At 45.0% G+C, this 20679-nt stretch overlaps 1 protein-coding gene across 1 annotated transcript in view; it reads left to right on the top strand.

Moving 5' to 3' along the window:
- The window catches only part of meis1b (Meis homeobox 1 b), a 101467-nt gene that overhangs the window by 20307 nt on the left and 60481 nt on the right, over positions 1-20679 (top strand). The gene's annotated exons all lie outside the window — the stretch shown is intronic.

Raw genomic sequence — 20679 nt, 5'->3', positions numbered from 1 at the left:
GTCTCCTGTTTGTTGAAGCGCTCCAGTTTCTTGCTGCCCTCAGTCTCCTCCCAACTACAAAATTGCCTTGTCGTTGTAACATTTGATGATTCACAAGAACAACATTAAACGCACGTGCTAACATGCCGAGCTCTGGACTCGGAGTGGTATTATACTCCAGAGTCTCCACTTAGCTACATCTGCCCTCTGTCTCTTCTTGAATATAAATGATCAGTATTTTCATAACGTTTTAAGATATATACAGCTAGAAATGACAACAATAAAAACACCTTAATGGTTGGTCAGCCTGTTGCTGTGCCTTAGCGTTGAACACTGTAGAATTATACTCCACATTCTCCACTTGGCTGCAGTGCTCCTGCTTCTCTTCTGCCCTCAGTCTATTCTCAAATGAAATTGCTGCGTCACTGCAGCATTTGAGGATACACAACTAGAAATAAAAAACACACTTGCTAACTTGCCTTAGCTTTGGACGCTGTAGCAATACACTCCGCAGTCTCCACTTTGCTGCAGCGCTCCATGATTTGCACCTCATCAAATTACCTTGACGGCAGTGCAGTTGAATGGCTAGCTCCTCACAGTGTCAATCACGACTGAGCTTTGTTATCTCTGACAAAGGCAAAGTCGTTAGGGTTGCTCGGGCGTACCTAATGAAATGCCCGGTGGATAGTGCCACAGTAGAGAGGGAAAAAGGAAAATTCATACATTATTAAAGGAGAGTTAGCAGGGTTAGCCAGTGGCAGGGCATAGACGCCGCTGCCACCATGGCTTCCGCTCCAATGAGTGGACATTTTGTGTGCGTGCGTGTGTGTGTGTGTGTGTCACCAACACATAGTGTGTCATTGTTGTCATTCCTGGTCGCAGACGTGTTTGGAGAAAGACCTCATTTCTCCCATTTGTGGAGTTTTGGGGGAAAAAGAATTGAGTCATTAACTTCTTTTCTACACTTTAAAAATGTGGGATGGGGAAAAAAAATACCGATACGGTGATGTATGGTATTGTTATCTGTCACGATATGATATTGAAAAACCTGTAAAAATATTGCTGTAATATTGTAGCGTGAGTGACTGTGCAATTCCCTAACGCTATCTGTAGAGTTTACTGCTGGTGTTTATTTATGTTATAATAGGAACGTTAAAATGGAACTTTGTTAAAATGGAACTTTGTGAAACCCTTGTAGAAATAGCGATACTGTAACGTTCGGTATCATTATCTGCCGTATTGATGCACCCAGATCGAATCTCAATATATCACGATACTGTTGATATCGTCAGAAAAAAAAATCGCCACATTTTATGGTGAGCTCCTTTGCAATTCCCACTCATCCATAGCCAAAGTTTACAGTGAATTATATTCATGTAATGATGGTGACAGTTGGAAAGCACAATTCCAGAGAGGAGTGTGTTTCATGTACTTTGTATCTACTGTATAGTAGTGTATATGAGGTATGTACTATGTTGTGTTTATAGTGTTCCAAGCCTTTCCTTCATGCTACATAATTATGACGTACAGAACTTCATAAGCTTGTCGTGGGCCGCTGTCCAAATATTTTTGGCCATCTGGTGTGTGTTCATTTGAAGCCTCGTTCAATTATGGAATTATGGTATATTCCTATACATCCGTCAGCTTTCCAGCTACTAATCATATACTCGGCTATATTTGCTGTGTTTTCATGCTAAATTCTGCACACTGTTGTGGTTCTTCGGCAAGTCGGCGTGAGGCGTTCAGGCTCCCTCGTGCTTTATGTGACTCTAAAAGCCATGGAACGTAATTTAAAATGAAAAAAAAACAAGTCTTTATTTTTTTATGCATTTTTTTTTTGATAAATATAAATTGTAACAGTATTAATAAAACAAACAGAAACTATTAACACATTAACATATTTACATATAATAAGACACAAAATTGATGAGCCCAATGAGTCTCTCCTTGTGAAGTATTTTTAATATTTTTGAATGTCCAAATAATTCATTTCAATACATACAAATGTTGCCCTTTATTTTTTTTTTGCATATATTCTTTTAAATGAATAGGAAATGATTGAAAAAATAATTACAAATAAAATGTCGATACCAGGGTAAGATTTTTGAATGTGCATGTATTTTGTCAAATTGATATCAAAATGAACAAAAATAACAACAATAATTAAAAATAATATGGAAACCAATTCTGGGGTCGTATTTTTAATTTGCGGCTATTTCGTAAAATGTCTCTCGATAAAATCTTAACAATGAGAAAATACACATCCAGTATTGACACAGGAGGCGCGTACCTAACATGCTATAATGTGATTATTACTTCCTTAATTGGATTATGGGCTGTTAATGTGTATTGTCTTCACAAGCTTCATGTTGCGTACAGTATGTTATTGGGACATGGGGTGGCGTGTATTACACGCACACGCGGGGACACGAGTAAGTACCGGGGGCCACGTTGGACTCGTTTCAGTATTTATGTGGGTTAAGAGCGCTGCCGCCGTTGCCGCCGCCGCCGCCGCGTCATATTTGCCTCTGTCAGTCACTCTGTAATCCCGCTAAGATGGTTATTTATCTGTTTGTGGCGTTCCCCCTCCTCACCCTAAAGTCTTTCATCTCCCACCTACTCGCCGATGTCTCGTTCACCGCCGCCGATTGTTTGGCTTCCCACTCGCTCCCCGAAACGTCGCCTTTTGTTTATCTTCGCCTCACAACTTTCTCCCGCCTCCTCCTCACGTTTTCTTCATATCTCCTCCTTCCTGTTGTTGTTGTTGTTTTCGCTCTTGCTTTCTTCTTTTTCTTCCACTCTTCCGCCTCTGATTGCGTTCCCCCTGACCTTTTCCCTCTCCCACCTTCCTCTCTCTCTCTTCCTTCGGGGTAAGATGTCGGCCGGCCGAGCGCTCCCAGCGTTTTTTCTTTTCTCCCTGAACGCCTCATTGGACACCGGTCGGAAACATCCTCCACCGCTCTGGTGCGAGGATACACAGCTAGGAATGACAGCAATAAACTTTCATGCAAACGTTTCTTAGCGCTGTCCGATTGTGCCCCACAGTGTCCGCTTTGCTGCAGTAGCCCGGTTTCCTGCTGCCCTCAGTCTCTCTCCTTGGTTATCCAGTTGGCAAGCCATTGTAACACTTGATACACGGCTAGAAGTGGCAAATGTAAACACACATGCAAATATGCGTTTTGCAGAATTGTCCTCCATAGTCTCTACTTTGATGCAGTAGCCCAGTTTCTTGCTGCCCTCAGTCTCCTATTGATTGCAATGTGGTAAAATTAGATATAGTATATGGATAGAGATGACAAAAAGTGAATAACTGTTAGCTTACCCTGCTGTATTATACTCCACAGCCTCTACTTTTCTGTAGTAGCTTGTTTTTTCCTGCCCTCAGTCTCTTTTTGAGTGTAAGATGGGAACATTAGCAGGTACCTGGCATTTCACATCCATGCAAAGTGCTGTATAAATAAAATTTTGATTGATTGAAAGATAAAGGTGACAAACAGTGAATACCCATTTTTTGTTTTGCTGCCCACAGTCTCCTGTCGATTTTGAAATCGTCACGTCATTGTAACATTTGAGGTTACACAGCCAGAAATGACAAAAATAAACACACATTATTGCATGGCTTTGCAATGGAAGCTGTAAGATTGTGATCCACAGTCTCTGCTTCGCTGTAGTACTTCGGTTTCTGGCTGCCCTCAGTCTCCTATTGATCGTAACATGGCAATATTGGAATATACTGATACTGTATCCATGATGAAATACTGTACATGCGTAGCGATGACAAAAATATAAATACACGTTAGCTTTCTGTGCAGTATTATACACCTCAGTCTCCCGTTTGCTGCAATAGCCAGGTTTCGTGCGGCCCCGAGTCTCCTCCTGATTATAAAATTAATATGGATTCAATTCATTTTTTCCCCTCAAAATTATGTGCACATTGTTTTGACAATTTATAATAAATAAACAAGTTACATATAAATAAATAATCACAGCATTTACTCAATACTTTGCTCATGCAACTTGGCAGAAATGATTTGTTTAAAAAATATTATAAATACACACACACACACACACACACACAATGATGTTGGCACACTGAGTGTTGCGTCTTGAAAAAATATTTTATTCCGTTTTGGAATAAGGCTGTAACATGACAAAATATACTGTCGCAAAAGTGCAGCGCTGTGAATACTTTCTGGATGTATTGCACTTTATTTATTTATGTATTTATTTTTTAACCAAGACCCACACCCTTGCAGATATTGGTGAGTTATTGGCCAGTTTGAGGGCCCCACAAATAAGCCATCCAAGGGGTGCTCGGCCCCAAACAAGACGTCTTAACTGCACTCGAGTCTCAGCCGCCACTCTTGCGTCTTTAGTGTCACGCACTCGAGCCTCGCACACTTGAGCGTAACACCGAGCCTCGCAGGGAGCTGTTTGCCTTGGCGCGGCCCCGCGCTCTCCTCTTTTACAAATGCTGCGGGTAATTGGCGATACATATCTAATACGGCCAGTCATCGCCTCGCTCCCTGGATGCTTCTGACAGGCGGAGGCGGGAGGAGGGAAGAAGGAAAGCCGTGTGGCGGTCCAAAAAGGAGAGCAAACACTCGGCGGTGTGTTATTCTGTTTCCCTCTCGCGCGCCAGGCAAGAAGGAGCACTTTATTCCCTCCGCGGGGCCGCGTACGTGATCTGATTTGAACCTTCTTAACATGTCATACGAGTGTAACCGGCAGTTAATATTAGTGTTGCCAAAACAAAAACAAAACAAAAATCCAAAAGAAAAAGCACAACGCACAAGCAGAGTTCATCATTTGATATACAAAGATTGAAATGCAGAAATGTTCCACTTCTAAGACACTCTGCTTCCAAAGTAATTCAATATCCTGACGGAAGAATACAATATACCGGTTTGTCTCATGATTAGAAATAATAGGTGAAATAATAAAGCAATTACAATGTATGGCGCCAAAAGCACTGGCAAATCGGAAAGTAGTCATTGGCATCAAGGAAGTAATGTTGGAGTGATCCATCTCAACTGAGCGATGGAAAAAAGCTGCATGTTGGGGAGTAGTTAAGTTTAGCCTGGGTTATTAGTGGGGAGTTACGGGGCGTTATGAACCTCAGAACTGTGAGGCGGATGCGCTAACCGCTCGCTCGCCGTGCTGCTCTAATAGAGTTATACTACAGTTTTTAAAAAAAATGAATAAACGCAGCATTTGTATTTATTAAAACAGATAAAGAAATAACTAATTTAGAAAATACATGTGTATATTAAAAAAAAAAAAATTTTTAGTAAGTAAAAAATCTGTCCCTTTTTGTTTTTAGGGTATTTATATATTTAAAAAAAATACAATGGTGCCTTGACTTATGAGTTTCATATCTCATATCATCTTTCCCCACTGAGATGAGTGGAACTGCCTTTAATCCATTCTCGCCCCCATAAAACACAGACAAAAATGTTTGTAGTGTTTTTTTAATAAGAAAAATAGCACTCTACAGTATTGCGCTTTATAAAAATATAAAGTCATATCATTAAATAGAATATAAAGAAACAGTTTGTGCATCAGAATTTCATGCTTAATTCCATGGACCTCTTACTGGTGTGCACGCCTTGGCTACCCAGGGGCGGTATAATACATGCATTCCTACACTAGATACACAAAGAAGATGGTCACAACTCATTGACTCGGTAAGCTGCAGTGATATTAGTCATCTTTCACAGAGGATAAAGATTGGAATAAATGCATGAGTATTCGTAGAATGTCTGTCTCCCTGTTTTGCAGCACAGTTTGTGATCAAATATCTGTTTGGTTCAAGGGTTATAACATCGCAACATTGATGCTAGTTTCGTTAGCCCGTCTATGGCATTTTGCATCGTCAGACAAAGTTATGTGCTGTTTGGTGAAATACATAACGTAATTCTCTGTTTCATGTTTAGTTTTACAGTCGACGCCAGGTGGGAGTAATAAACAGCTCCAAGCAAAGACTTTTTGGAAGAGTTGTTCACGACCTGCCAAACTCAACTCAAACAACCGCTAGTTGGGTCACTTTTAAGTCGAGGTGCCGCGGTACGGTACGTACACGATCAGTCAAACGTTTGGACACAGTTTCTCATTCAATATCACTACAAAGTGCGTTCAAACTTTTTACTGGTAGCGTATGTAAACAAAAACACAAAAATAAAAACCATTTACCCCCAAGAAGGAGCAGTTTATTCCCTCCGCCCTCTCTTTGGAGTTGCGGTAGCTTTGACTAGCGCCGATGGCTGCTAAACGAAGGGGCCCCGTTGGCGGCGGCTAGCTGGCAAACAGCTGGGCTTATAGAGAGGGACTAATTAACGCCACCATCACCGCCATCGCTGCTGCTGGCGAGGAGCGAAAAAAAAATAAAAAATAAGACTGCTCTTTGGAGACGCTCTGTTTTAATGACATGTGCCAAACAAATGTGCGTGTGTTTTTTTTCTTTTTTCTTTTCTGTACATTAATGTCGATGGAATCCAGCGAACGCCTAGAAAAGATGTCAGCGGGGGAAAAAACGGCACCAGTAGGCTTGTGGTCAACGCATAAACACCCGAGCTGGGAATGCGGCATGGGAGCCACAAAAAAAAAGGGGGGAAAAAAAGAGTGCTTCTCCTAATTGCTCACAGCGAGACGGCGGCGGTGCGTGTGTAAAAAGTCTCGTGAAAGCTGGGATTTTATATTAAGTCACATTAGCACGGTTGCGCTGACTCACGTCTTGGGTTGGCCACTTCAAAGCTGAGGAAAACACGCCGCATTGAACGCACCACGAATACCAACAGTACAGTGTTCTCCTTGACAGTTTTTGTTGTTGTTGTTGTTTTTTTTTTTACAGCATGCTTACTGTAATGCCCTCACACGTGGGAAAGGAGAGCCACAGTTGCCGACGCACTTCATAGAACATTTCGTGAAAGGTGATTTCCCCAATTTCTCGTATTTCCTTGTGAGCGGTAATTATTTAGCACAGCGTGGTCATCTCATTCCCTCCACCCAAACTACCCGGCTTTGGCCTCCCATCGATCCGGCCGGGCTGTTTCGGATCCATACCCTCTGACCTCCGCCAAGGTCGGTCGTGGCCGGATCGCGCTCGTCCAATGACTCGGCTCGACGTGGCCTCCTCTTCAAAGCGGCCAATTAACGGGCGCCGTTGTCCAGCAGACTGGAAGAGAGAACTGAGTGTCTCTCGCTTTCTCTCTCTCTCTCTCTCTCTCTCTCTCTCTCGTTCTCTTTCAAACTCCCCGTGGGCCTGGCTCGCTCGCTCGCTCTCTCCTCTCCTTTGGAATCAAAGCGTGTGGAATTAGCTCCAATTTAACAGGCCATCAGTGGAGAAAGAACACAGGGGTACCGTTTTGGCTACTCCGCACTCAAGCGTAGCGTAGCTTTGGCGGACTTCCATGCTTCCAATGCAAAGACTGCCGCACTTATGGCGGTAACAATAGTTTTTCTGACAAAAATAAGCAGATATAAAGTCTTAATTTGCTTTGGCCCGTGCCTCATTACTCCACCCAAGGAAGTTATGTCATCACAAAACATTTTGTCCCATAAGAAACAATGTACATTGAAGTAATATGTTCCAGGGTCAAACAAAAACTTGATTTACTCCACTGGCAATTTTTTTAAAGTCACATTTTGACATTAACTGTCATACAAGTGTAAAGTATTTGTTTATTACATGTAATATAGGAGTTTGATGAACCGCTCTATCGTTAGGGACAATACAATGGGTGGATTTATATAAAAATGATGACTAATAATCAAAATAATAAATAACATTCACATATAAATACAATGTACATAGGATATTTATCAATGCAAAAATAATCAAATATTAGGGTATTAGACTCCTGCTTTTATTTTTTATATCTGCATTTTTTTTTAATTCATTTGAATACATTTAGCCTTTTTTATGCATTTGTTTTCATATTTAAGGAAGGCAGCGTTTGTATTTATTAAAAAAAAGCAACAACATTAGAAAATCCATTTTTATTTTTTAAAACACTAATATATATTTTCAAAAGTTTGAAGCCGACGATTATGTTGCTCAACAAGCTCAAATCGGTAAGGGTGAAGCTTTTTCCCCCCTCCGAAGTAACCGTTTTGTTGAAGCCGCCGTAGTGCAGCCCTCCAGATCGACTTTCCCTGGCTTTGCGCTCACGCCTGCTCTAGGAGTTCGCTGTTTTCATCTGCGCTGGTATTAGCAGGCCTTTCGCTGCGTGGTTTGTCAAGAACATTTTGAGAAACATGCCATGGATACCGGGAATTGTACTACGCATTGGAGCAGTGTGACAAGCATAAAGCCTCTCAAACTGACACTGAAAAACATTTTGAATGTTATTGACAAAATGTAGACACACTTGTATGGACAGGAGGCATGTACGCTATGCGCTTGTGGATCCAAATTACGATTGTTTGGCTTTAGCGGAGTTCTAGCCAATACTCACAGAAATAAGATTTGTTTTTTTTGTGTGTGCAGTTATGTTAATAGTGTCTTTAAACGTGGGCAGATAAAGGCGCAAAGGTCATAAAAGTGTTCTCGTTGTTTGCGTAGGCATAAACACTTTTGAGGAAGCTGCAGGCAGCTAGTAGTAGTAGTAGTAGTAGTAGTAGTGTTGTTTGTATTTAGTGCATGGCAAACGCTGTTTATGAGCTCACCTGGGGAAGAAAAATACTTTACAACTTCTCTGTCAACGCTGTAAAACGATAAACACTATTCAATATTTTATATCGCGCGCGGAGCGATAAGACGAGTCGCTTACACGGGAATGTGGGAATGAGCAGACAGCGGACAATATGTGCAGAGGGTGAACCTAATGATTTGTTCCGTGCGCGTGGAGGGATGTGAAGCAGCTCAGTGATGACTTTTCACATGACGGCGCGGTTGTAAAAGTGAGGCGAAAAAGAGGAAACGCGGCTCAGGTTCTCACGTGGAGGCTTTGCCTTGCGGATGAGCGGCGAGGAGTCACGTGGAAGACTCAACGGAGACACTTCCTGTGTCCCTCGCACTCGAGCTTCCATCGACGAGGGCGAACTGCAAATTTGATGCACAATTAATTGTTGTACACGTACGTTCATCGGAAGCACTGGAATATGCCCACTTTCTATGTAGCCGGACTTTTCCTTCTGCATTCATTATGACTGAGTCACCAGTGTATTAGAAACAGCTGTCAGTAGGATGAAGTGCAGTTAATAATAATAACGCCCATTCTTACATTTGTACTCCTCTGACTGAGTGCATCAAAACTCATTTTTACTTTATATTAATTGTCAATCTTTATTTCATGTAGAATTATTTGTATGATTATTTTAAAATAGATAAATATATTTTAGATGTGTTATTTAGCCAATAAAAAGTCTGCCTTTATTTGAGCTGCAAGGTAATTATTTATTTTAATGAGTACAAATCCTCAATGTATTTGTTTTATTTGAATCCCAACCACTTTTTTGAAGAAATTGAAAAAGAAAATCACCTAAAAATGAAATTTAATAAATTTTTTGGAATTAAATATGATGACTGATTAGTATGTGTGTTTGTAATATATTTATTTAAATATATATATTCTAATCCAGAACTATGCAATATTTGTTTTGCATTAATTGAAATAAATAAATAAATGAATACATTTAAAATGAATTTTTAAAATAAATCTGCACATAATAAACAGAGGCATGATTAAAAAAAAATTGTCATTTTTAAAAATATAAATATGTCCATCCATCCATCCATTCTCTACCGCTTATCCGGGTCGGGTCGCGGGGGCAGTAGCTTCAGCAGGGACGCCCAGACTACCCTATCCCCAGCCACTTCATCCAGCTCTTCCGGGGGGATCCCGAGGCGTTCCCAGGCCAGCCGAAGGATGTAGTCTCTCCAGCGCGTCCTGGGTCGTCCCCGGGGTCTCCTCCCGGTGGGACATGCCCGGAACACCTCACCAGGGAGGCGTCCGGGAGGCATCCGAATCAGATGCCCCAGCCACCTCATCTGGCTCCTCTCAATGCGGAGGAGTAGCGGCTCTACTCTGAGATCCTCCCGGATGACCGAGCTTCTCACCCTATCTCTAAGGGAGAGCCCGGACACCCTGCGGAGGAAACTCATTTCGGCCGCTTGTATCCGGGATCTTGTTCTTTCGGTCACGACCCACAGCTCATGACCATAGGTGAGGGTAGGAACGAAGATCGACCGGTAAATTGAGAGCTTCGCCTTTCGGCTTAGCTCTTTCTTTACCACAACGGACCGATACAAAGTCCGCATCACTGCAGACGCTGCACCGATCCGCCTGTCGATCTCCCGTTCCATTCTTCCCTCACTCGTGAACAAGACCCCAAGATACTTGAATTCCTCCACTTGGGGCAGGATCTCATCCCCGACCTGGAGATGGCATGCCACCCTTTCCCGACTGAGGACCATGGTCTCAGATTTGGAGGTGCTGATTCTCATCCCAGCCGCTTCACACTCAGCTGCGAACTGCCCCAATGAGAGTTGGAGGTCACGGCTTGATGAAGCCAACAGAACCACATCATCTGCAAAAAGCAGAGATGCAATACTGAGGCCACCAAACCGGACCCCCTCTACGCCTCGGCTGCGCCTAGAAATTCTGTCCATAAAAGTTATGAACAGAATCGGCGACAAAGGGCAGCCTTGGCGGAGTCCAACCCTCACCGGGAACGAGTCCGACTTACTGCCGGATATGCGGACCAAACTCTGACTCCGGTCGTACAGGGACCGAACAGCCCGTATCAGGGGGTTCGGTACCCCATACTCCCGAAGCACTCTCCACAGGACTCCCCGAGGGACACGGTCGAACGCCTTCTCCAAGTCCACAAAACACATGTAGACTGGTTGGGCGAACTCCCATGCACCCTCGAGGACCCTGCCGAGGGTGTAGAGCTGGTCCACTGTTCCACGGCCAGGACGAAAACCACACTGCTCCTCCTGAATCTGAGATTTGACTTCCCGACGGACCCTCCTCTCCAGCACCCCTGAATAGACCTTACCAGGGAGGCTGAGCAGTGTGATCCCCCTGTAGTTGGAACACACCCTCCGGTCCCCCTTCTTAAAAAGGGGGACCACCACCCCAGTCTGCCAATCCAGAGGCACTGTCCCCGATGTCCACGCGATGTTGCAGAGGCGTGTCAACCAGGACAGCCCCACAACATCCAGAGCCTTTAGGAACTCCGGGCGAATCTCATCCACCCCCGGGGCCCTGCCACCGAGGAGCTTTTTAACTACCTCGGTGACCTCAAACCCAGAGATAGGAGAGCCCGCCTCAGAGAACCCACACTCTGCTTCCCCATGGGAAGGCGTGTCGGTGGAATTGAGGAAGTCTTCGAAGTATTCTCCCCACCGACTCACAACGTCCCGAGTCGAGGTCAGCAGCGCCCCATCCCCACTATACACAGTGTTGGTGGTGCACTGCTTTCCTCTCCTGAGACGTCGGATGGTGGACCAGAATTTCCTCGAAGCCGTCCGGAAGTCTTTCTCCATGGCCTCACCGAACTCCTCCCATGCCCGGGTTTTTGCTTCAGCGACCACCAGAGCTGCATTCCGCTTGGCCAGCCGGTACCCATCAGCTGCCTCAGGAGTCCCACAGGCCAAAAAGGCCCGATAGGACTCCTTCTTCAGCTTGACGGCATCCCTCACCGTTGGTGTCCACCAACGGGTTCGCGGATTGCCGCCACGACAGGCACCGACCACCTTACGGCCACAGCTCCGGTCGGCCGCCTCAGCAATGGAGGCGCGGAACATGGTCCACTCGGACTCGATGTCCCCCGCCTCCCCCGGAACATGAGCAAAGTTCTGTCGGAGGTGGGAGTTGAAACTCCTTCTGACAGGGGATTCTGCCAGACGTTCCCAGCAGACCCTCACAATACGTTTGGGCCTGCCACGTCGGACCGGCATCTTCCCCCACCATCGGAGCCAACTCACCACCAGGTGGTGATCAGTTGACAGCTCCGCCCCTCTCTTCACCCGAGTGTCCAAGACATGCGGCCGCAAGTCCGATGACACGACCACAAAGTCGATCATCGAACTGCGGCCTAGGGTGTCCTGGTGCCAAGTGCACGTGTGGACACCCTTATGCTTGAACATGGTGTTCGTTATGGACAATCCGTGACGAGCACAGAAGTCCAATAACAGAACACCGCTTGGGTTCTGATCGGGGGGGCCGTTCCTCCCAATCCCGCCCTTCCAGGTCTCACTGTCATTGCCCACGTGAGCATTGAAGTCCCCCAACAAAACAATGGAGTCCCCAGCGGGAGCGCTCTCCAGCACCCCCTCCAAGGACTCCAAAAAGGGTGGGTACTCTGAACTGCTGTTTGGTGCATAGGCACAAACAACAGTCAGGACCCGTCCCCCCACCCGAAGGCGGAGGGAGGCTACCCTCTCGTCCACCGGGGGTGAACCCCAACGTACAGGCGCCGAGCCGGGGGGCAATAAGTATACCCACACCTGCTCGGCGCCTCTCACCATGGGCAACTCCAGAGTGGAAGAGAGTCCAACCCCTCTCGAGAGGACTGGTACCAGAGCCCCAGGTGTGTGTGGAGGCGAGTCCGACTATATCGAGTCGGAACTTCTCGACCTCACACACCAGCTCGGGCTCCTTCCCTGCCAGAGAGGTGACATTCCACGTCCCTAGAGCCAGCTTCTGTAGCCGGGGATCGGATCGCCAAGGTCCCCGCCTTCGGCCACCGCCCAGCTCACACTGCACCCGACCCCTATGGCCCCTCCCACAGGTGGTGAGCCCATGGGAAGGGGGACCCACGTTACCCTTTCGGGCTGTGCCCGGCCGGGCCCCATGGGTGCAGGCCCGGCCACCAGGCGCTCGCCTTCGAGCCCCACCACCAGGCCTGGCTCCAGTGGGGGGCCCCGGTGGCCCGCGTCCGGGCAAGGGAAAACGAAGTCCATTGTTTGTCGTCATCATTAGGGGTCTTTGAGCCGTGCTTTGTCTGGTCCCTCACCTAGGACCTGTTTGTCATGGGTGACCCTGCCAGGGGCATAAAGCCCCAGACAACTTAGCTCCTAGGATCACTGGGACACACAAACCCCTCCACCACGACAAGGTGACGGCTCAAGGAGGGGAATATAAATATGTTTATACTTTTAAACTACAAACTCTGCCTATTTTTAATGATAGTTGTAATTTAACATTTTAAATGATTTATTTCATGAATCCATGTATTTGTACTTTCCTTCTTGTTATGAGCAAAACTCAATTTGTTTCCATCTCAAGTCTTGTGCGCTCATTATCTGTACCTAATGAAGTGGCCAGCGAGCGCCTATTTAATTCGCGAGCTGTTGCGTTTACGTGGAGGCGGTAAATAAAACGAGGATATACTTCACTGACTGCAGCCAGGCGACGCTAGAGAAAGGAGGGAGGGCGTTGGTGGTGCGTTTGGGGGCTTACTTGGTATAAAGCATATCTTTAGCTTCCATGTTGTAATTGTGGCCCCGCTAATGATGTACGCGCATTCTCGCTCGTTTGTTTCAGGAAGCGCTCTTCTTTAATTTGGGAGCGCCGAGCTTATATCTAATTGCTGGTGTTTTGCTCAAAGATACTATTTCCACGGGGCAGAGTTCAACGCGCAGCAAAGCCCATTGTGGAATGCGACGTTCTCAAGAAGCGTCGCGCGAGGACTCGATTCTTTTAGTTCATGTCGGTGGACGCGGCACCATAATTAGCGCGCTACGTTCGTCGGCCAAATGACTGCGTGTGAAGCTTTGGATTTTTTGCAAATATAGATTTATAACGCAGTTCAAATGTGGTATCATGTCCATATCCAAAGGTTAAAGCGCAGCTTCCACCCGTGGGAACATCGGAGCGCAGCATACCGTAGTTGGATGCTACATGGACTAAAGCAGTCGCTTTTCAAACGTTTTACATCAAGTACCGCCTCAAAAATGACTTGGTATTTCAATAATTCTGCAATTAAAATGTATTGCGCAGAAAAGTTAAACACAACGTAACTGTACTTCATAAATCTACTGTACTAGATTAAAAAAGGTTTAAGCCACTGTAACATTATGCACAGTTTGAACATTGAAGTGAGTCATTCTTATGTGTACCACTCGAGGGAGCCCATGGACCACCAGTGATACGTGTACCACACTTTGAGAATCACTGGACTACAATATTGGGCTAATACAAACAAATGTCATTTTTTTCCCTTCATTGTACCACTCTAAGGGTTCCCACTCTCCTGGGAAGACTTTCTACACATCCTCAGGTTGTGTTCTTCCACACCAAACTCATCCAACTCATCTCATCTTTGTCATCAACCTCATCTTTGTACCCGGAGAACAGAGATGGACTTTCCCCCAAACTGTTCCCATTGAAAGTATTTGTGAACAAAAAAACTTTAGGGCTGCACAATCCTATCTAAAAAGTTGTTCTTCGGAAATGTATCAGCTTTTTAGAGGTTCATGAAACATTTGGTAGTAGGGCTTACATCTGATTGGAACCTTTAAGGTCCAGGATCAAGAGGGACTTTTGTGGCATTTCTGCCTGAAGTTGCAAGGGCTTTTCTTTATCGTCGCAAGTCGATCCTGGAACTAAAAGGTTCAGTGATGTAGACCCCAAGGTTCCTGGACATCTCAAAAGTAGTTCACTTCGAGTCAGGTTTCTTTTGGCCCTGATCATTTACCTCAGGACTACATTTCGACAGTAATTCTTTGACCATTGTGTGTTTGGAGCGTGGGAACTAATGTCTGAAATGTAGTTTTGGGGTCATTGATCAGGGACCACAAGACGCTGCTTGTCGGTAGTACTTTTGAGAGGTCCAGGAGCCATTCTGGATAGGAACTGCATTTGATTGGATTCAAAGTTCCTTCAACTTTAGGTGGAAATTCAGCGATGGAGGAAATACAACAACCGCTTGAAATAAGTCCGAATGAATCCGACACCAAAAACAAAGAGAATGAAGCATTGTACATCATATTTAAGCACCAAAACGTTAAATCAAACCAGCGAATTTTGTCAAATGAAAAAGTCTGCTAGCTTGATGCTAATGGGATCGTTATCGAGGTACGTTATGCAGGTTTCGTATCGAAGTCCGACCTTTGTTATCGTGCCACAACCGCAGACTCCACCCAAAGCTTCCTCTCCAGTTGACCAATGAAATGGTCTCATTGAAAGGAAATGACCAATGAAATGATTGACTCGGTGCCTTGTCTCAATACTTTTGTCCGCTTTTGCAACGAATTCCTCTTGGCTCACACACACTTGCGCAGATGTTTATTTAAGCGTTTGATGAAAAGATTAGTGCCATCGTCATCCTACGCGCTTAAGCCAGCCAAGGGGGGTCCATGTTGAGGAAATCCAGGATTTCCTGACGTGCGGGGGTCTCGGCAGGCGAAATTGCGACACCTGCGTGACGCCGCTCCTAATGACCGGTCAGTCGTGTCCTGCTAATAGTGGGTGAAGAAACAGGAAGTGGTGGTGCCCGCCTGGCAACCTGGTTCTTTGTCGTCTGTTGTTTTTGTAGTTGTTTATTATTAGGCCCCGTCACAGTGGTCTGGCTTAGAGCTACAAACAGCAAAGTGCTAATTTTAGCCTGCAAAGAGGATGATGAGGATAAATAGCCTACTGCCTGCCACTGTGCCATATGCTCTTCTTAGCATTATACCGTATTGTCTCAGGGATACTTGTACCTCCTTCCTACCCTAACGCCACCCCACTCACTCTTATATCATTATATGGGACTATATAATAAGATATCATAGGCATACGGAACATTTCGACCGCAGGAACTTTACCTCAGAACTAGGACCCTTTGGAGGACAATTGTGTGTTTGGACTGCATGAACTCTTGTCTAATTTTTGTTCTGTGATCCTTTATTCGGGGCCAAAAGAAGACCCTGCTAGGGGTTACTACTTTTGACAGATCCAGGAGCCTTTGGGGTGCGATCTGGAGCAGGAACCAATAAAGGTTTTGGAGCTTTAGGAGGAAATGCCGCTAAAAAGGAAACATACTTCTCAGGTCACTGTATCTGTACTTTGGCCGCTAGAGCTACAGACCTCACCTCCAAAGGTTTCTGGACCTCTGAAATGTACTACACCCGTTGCAGCGTCCTCTTTTGGCATTGATAAGTTACCCTGGAACTAAACTTGCAGAATAGTTCCTGCTGTCCAAACTAGTCATTGGCCAGTCACTGTTTTCAAGATTTACTGTGGTTAGCGGTCAGTGAGCCAGACAGCTTTTCCCCTTGTCCCAAAAGTTTTCTTTTGGGAGTTTTTCAGGTACTTAGTGAGTTACTTTTTTCCCATCTTGGTAGAGGAAGGCTATGCAAGACGTGCTTATGATGTGTGGCTGTGAAATGGGGCAAATCTTGACATTTCCAAGAGCGCCACCCATCATTGTTCACATTTTAAACATATTTCCCTCTGGGACAATAAAGTTCATCCTCATCCTTTTATTTCTTTATTTATTTTGGACAAATTAAACTAAACTAGTCACTATATGACTATAACGTTGTCCTGAAATAAACGTTTGCAAACAGCTACAAGTGTTAGCATGTGTACAATTGGTGGATACTATAGACTCGCTACTGAGGCAGATAACGAGCTAAAAAGCTAACTAGCATGGGTGACACAAGTTCGTTTAGTGGCTATTAATTTTCTGAGCAATAAGTGCTTTTACTGTTGGAGTACATTTTGATTTTATTTACAAAAAAACATACAAAGTGCATTCAATCAAAATACCGTATGATGTTATTTACCCAAACATTTTGAAATGATGCATTTAGAGCTGTAATTGCAATACTTTGATATTGTGAAACTGCAGTATTTTTTGCTCACGGCTATCATATGATCAGAATTTGATACCGGCCCATGCCTAGCGAAAAACACACACAATGGTGTGTCAAAAGTCTCTAGTGCTGGCAGTTCTGCGGAGAACTTCTTGCGGTCAAAACGCCACCTAAAATTCCAGTTTAGTTTTTATTACATTTAGTGACTGGAACTAAAAGGTTTCCATCAGATCTGTTTAGCACTGTAAACTGTGAATGAGTCTACTTTTAACTCTGATAAATTACCCAAGGACTAAATTGAGACAATCGTATTCATGGTCCCAAAAGACAAGGGTCCTACCAGAGTTCCATGTTCAAGGGTTAAATTGCCACCTAAATTTACAGGGATTATTAGTTTTTGGTACTTAAAAGCTTCCAGTAAGATCAGTAAGCCCAAAGCTTCCCGGACCTCTTGAAAGTACTTGCCCCACGAGCAGGATCTTCTAAATGACCCTAGATAATGCCACAAAGTGCGAAACACAAAATGGTTCTCCAAAAGTTCCTTGCCGCTCTGGTGCAACTGCTTTCCATGTCGTGTGTAAACTAAAAAGTGGGTTCATCGCACGCTCAAAGTGGAATTTTCCGAATGTGGCGATAGTAGCGTAGCGGCGGTTCCCTTTCATCCGCTATCGCTTCCAGCTGCAAGGTAACATCCCCCCACCCCCCCCACCCCCTCCCTCCTCTGTAATCTCCCGCAATTTACTTGATATTCCCACTTGTAAATGTGAGCCTGCAGTGGAATAGAGATGAGCACTCTCTCTCGTACTCTCTCGCCCTCCCTCTCTCTGCATTATTCTCTCACATGCTCGCCCTCAAATTGAAATAATTCAATTTATGGACACAGTTCCAGACCTCCCCGGCTAAGACCATTATGCACGGACACCCACCACCCCCCCCCCCCCCCCCCCCCCCCCCACACACACACACACGGCCTCCTCCCTTCCTGCTGCCCCTCCCCTCTTTTTCCAACAAAAGAACAGGAGAATTTACCAGCGGGCTCTCCAAAACGACACCCACGCAAAGCCAATTTCATGCCAGCCCAGAAGACTCGCGAGAGGCGCCATTTTAACCCCACCCCTGTTTCCCCGCAGGATTGTTTTTATCATCCGATGTGGGTCGATACCGCTTTAAATTTATTCTTATGGATTATTTTATCACCTCGCTCTGCCACATAGCGAGGGTTCCCGCTATGATGTCGCCGGTTTGATCCCTTCAATAATCACCTGATGTTTTATACTCAAGTCAAACCTGACACTTAAAAGGTGGAAAGATGGGGCCTCCTCTCATGGGAATTTAGTCGGATTTTTGTGCAAAAAGGTCTCCAATGTGATTCCACCCCCCCCAACCCAAAAAAGAAAAAAGAAAAAATGGAGGCCTTAATTAGCCTTAAAAATAATGTTTAAGCCGTAAATCTGCCATTCAGCCATCTTAAAAATGCAGTTGTGTTAAATAGTGTTTTGGTCAATATAAATAGGCAGATTTATATAGTTTAGATGAATAAATGTAAAATCGTAAAGAAATAGTGATTGAATATTGAACCCATATCGCCCACGCCTAGTGGTTACATTTATTGCAGGAGAGCTTAAATATATATTTTATATAATTTTTTTTCCCAAACAATTCAGTATATTGAAAAAAATGCTAACGTATAACAATATAACTTTAATGTATTAAATATGTAATATTGTCATTATATTTAAAAAACAAATATGTTTTGAAACATTAGATAGAAGGCTTCATATATTTTAAAATATTATTTAAACACATTTTACAAATATATCTATTCATTTTTGTAATATTCTTTTATGTCACTATTCACGTGTAAAAATGAACATGTTTTAAAATATAAAATATCAGGCGTGGCTGTTTAGAATTATGGTCAAATGTGTAAGTTTTGTCATTTGTTTGAATATATTGTTTTCAGTGCAGCGACATTTGTATAGAAAAAAAGAAGTCCACTTCTGAAGCTCATACCTCGTGTAGCGCTTGACTTTTTCATACAATTTCCGACTAAATTGCCATTTTGAACGCGGTATCCCTGAACGCTCGGCGCTAATGGCGAGAGTGCTTGCGTACCAGCGGGGCCAAAGCTTGACCCGAGGCTGACCCACACCGAACATGCCTCCCCCCTACCCTCACCCTCCTCACCTTCCATTACCTCCCTCAAGGCCCCCCCCCCCTTGTGCTCCCTTTGACATGGATAGCAGCTATAGGGCTTTAAGTGGGAGATAAAGACCTGGCTGAGTTGTGTGTTTAGAGGAAAGCCAGGGCCCAGATAACAAATACCTGTAGGTAAACACACAGGAGGGGGCGGGGGCGGGGGAGGGGGCTTGTTTTGTTTGTGTGTTTGCAAAGCAACACAAGGCAGGCCACTTGTGGCTTTGCGCTACACACATTAGGATGGAACCTGATCGTCCGCTGTTGCTGCGAGTCAGTGAAACCCAAAGAGATAAGAGGTGCTCACCTGAGATGACCTCCTGACACACGCACGCACGCAGGTCGTACTCTTACAGGAAGTCACCCCGCCGCCTCCAGGAAGTGACTCCACGGGGCTATTCGGGAGGTCATATCACTCGGTCCACACGCAGGAAGTAGGTCTGTAAAAAGCCAGCTTGCGTCCTGTCCCTTGGTGAGGCTGCGTATACATAAGAGAACTTGATAGGAAATAGTACTGCCCCCCCCCCCGCCCCCCAACCCCCAAGAGTCTTCTTTTGGCCTCAGAACTAAATTTCGACAATATTGAGCCTCCAAAAGCACCTAGCTCCACAGTAAAGCTCCCACAGTTGAAATGTCATCTAAAGTTCCAGGAGATTTTTCATTCTCACATTTGGAGTTCTTGGAACTAAAAGACTCCAATCAGATCTGGCCAGAGACGCAAATTCCGCTGAAAAGTTCTAGGACTGTCCTACTACTGCCCCCCCTAATAGGGTCTTCTTTTGACCCTGATAAAGTACACCCAGAACTGAATTTAGTCAATAGTACACATGGTCCAAGCACACAAGTGTCCTCCTAAAGTTCCTATTTCCTGTGGGTCAGATTCCACCTTAAGTTCCTGGAACTTTTACTTCTTGGCACTAGAAGGCTTCGATCACATTGGGTCTGTGCTGCAAACTCCGCTATGGTACACAATGGTCCTCCAAAGGTTCCTAGTTCCATGGTAAAGCTCCTACATTTCAAACACCGCCTCGAGTTCCAGAAACCTTTGGTTCTTGTTACTTACTGGCTCCAATCAGATCTGTTTTGTGCAGAAGTACAAATGCCACGTACATTTCGTTTAACTTTTAATTCTTGGTAGTTGGAAAAGCCAGTCAGATCTCTTGTGCTCCGCCCCAAAGGGTACTGGACCGTTCAGAAGGGCTACCCACTCGCAGCGTCGTCTTTGGGCCCTGATAAATTACGTCAGCTCAGAACTCAATGGTACCGATGGTTGAAACGCACAGTGGTCCTCCAAAAGTTCCTCTTTGTGGCGCCGAAGGGCCGTTTGCCGCCCACACGGGGGTCATATCGCTCGGTCCACACGCAGGAAGTACGGCCGTAAAAACCCAGCTCACTTCCTGTTTCTCTTCGAGTCCTTATCTGGTACGCGTGGGGAGACTTGATAGGACTACAAATCCAACCCCCCGCCCCTGCCATCTTACGCCGCATCCTGCATCCGTCAAGGATGTGCTGACAGCGAGGAGGAAGTTGAAATGTTATATTTAATCCACACACAACAGCTGAAACGTAAATGACACAACGATGCAAAGCAGCTTAGCAGGTCCGACCCGTTTGTCAGTCCCACTTCCCACACTCGACTCCTTGCCAGTAACCAGAACAACTAGAAATCATTTAAAAGTCCCCAGCATAAACTGGCACGCGTACCCGTGGAATGTAAGAGTCATAATTAACGTGATGAGTCCTATCGCCAT

Source organism: Phyllopteryx taeniolatus, chromosome 11 (genome assembly GCF_024500385.1).
Source record: "Phyllopteryx taeniolatus isolate TA_2022b chromosome 11, UOR_Ptae_1.2, whole genome shotgun sequence".
Taxonomy (NCBI): Eukaryota; Metazoa; Chordata; class Actinopteri; order Syngnathiformes; family Syngnathidae; genus Phyllopteryx; species Phyllopteryx taeniolatus.
This window is presented reverse-complemented; position numbering and strand designations above follow the sequence as displayed.